Source organism: Cupressus sempervirens, chromosome 3 (genome assembly GCF_028749045.1).
Source record: "Cupressus sempervirens isolate cs-2001-9-10 chromosome 3, ASM2874904v1, whole genome shotgun sequence".
Classification (NCBI taxonomy): Eukaryota; Viridiplantae; Streptophyta; class Pinopsida; order Cupressales; family Cupressaceae; genus Cupressus; species Cupressus sempervirens.
Genome location: NC_143120.1, coordinates 124,642,088 through 124,643,841, shown reverse-complemented (window position 1 = coordinate 124,643,841; position 1,754 = coordinate 124,642,088).

The window sequence follows — 1,754 nt, the reverse complement described above, 5'->3', positions numbered from 1 at the left end:
TGTATAGGTTATATTGTTTCTTCTACTTTAATTGTTTCAGAGAAAAAAATTATTTAAGAACAATTGCTACAGTTGAGTAGGGAGAACAAATAGCTACTATAGATTCTGATACAACACTATGGATTCTGATATAAATATCTATTGTTTATATTTTACAATTTATGGATAACATGTTGTAACTAATTTTAACCCTAAAGTGGAAAAAGTACTTGTATAAAATGGCTTAGGGTTAGAGATTGTCTCATAAGGTGTGATGTAAAAATTGCTTCTTGTGGTGGTATTAAGTTATAAGAGATTACAAAGTGTAATTAGGTTGTAATCATTGGATCATAATAATATTGGACTTGTTTTTTGGTGGACGTAGACCAAGGATTGGGTGAAATGCATTAAAACTTGGTGTCTTGTGTTCTTTTTTGTCTGATCTATTATTTTTTGGTATTGTTTATATTTGCATGTAAATGTTATTTCTATATGTGGTTAAATCTTAACAAATATCTAAAGGTACAAAAGACTATGGATTATATTACAAGAGAAGTGATAGATTTGAACTAAAGGTATTCACTAACCCTAATTGGACAAGAAATATTGATGATAGAAAAAGCACTAGTGGAGGTGCATTATTTCTAGGAAAGAGATTAGTGTCATGTATAAGAAATAAATAGAATTGTATTTCCCAATCAATATTTGAAGTTGAGTATGTGGTAGCTATAGTGAATTGTTTTAACATTATGTGGATCAACCAATTACTAATGAAAGAAAATATTATAGATCCAGTTGTTATCTATTGTGATAACACAAGTTCTATTAACATTTCAAAGAATCTAGTGATGCACACTAAGACCAGGCATATTACTATCAAGTATCAATACTTGAGGGAATTAGTTCAAGACAAAGAGGTGAAGTTAGAATATGTGCACACTAAGGAACAAATTTCTTACATATTATCTAAGTCTTACCTAAAGATGCTCATGAATATCTTAGAGGTAAAGTAGGGGTCATTCCCCTAAGTAAAGAAACCTAAGGAGAAGAAGTGCCTTACATCAAATGTGCTACTTAGAATATCCTATACATTGATGCAAAAAAACTCTACTTTGGGAGATGCCTAAGGTAGACAGTCAAGGAAAACATAAAAGAATTAGTTAGACATGCAAATATCTACATAATCTAGATTTATAAAAAATTTGAAGGTAGGAATGCTAAGTATCATTGGCATTATTTTCAAAGAGGGAGACATATACTAATGAAGGAGAGATACACTAGTGAGGGAGAGAATCATTATAGAAGAAGAGAGATGTACCCAACATAGAGAGAATGATAGAGGAAGTTTCTGAATTTGTAGACATGAGAATCAGAATGAAACTAAGGATATTGATCACTCATTATAGTGAAACACTTTGGATTTCATGTTAATAAAGAGGGAGATTGTTGTAAAGATATGAACTGTAAGATACATTGAGGTGTTAAGATATTGAGGTGTTGCCATCAATGGTAGAGAGGGATATTGTATGACACTTACAATTAAAAAAATTGTTGTTTTGTCATTAATGTCAATTCTACTGATGAGACATATTTCTATCGAATCTAAATTTAATATTGATTTGATTGATAAAGAGGATTTGAGAGATTTCTCATAACAATAGCACCTAGAGGAAAGGTTGAGTTATGGAAAAGAAGCTACAATTGACATTTGATTAGGTAGACTTTGATAGGAAAAAGTGATTGTTTATATCATGAATGTAAATTATCCTAGTTGA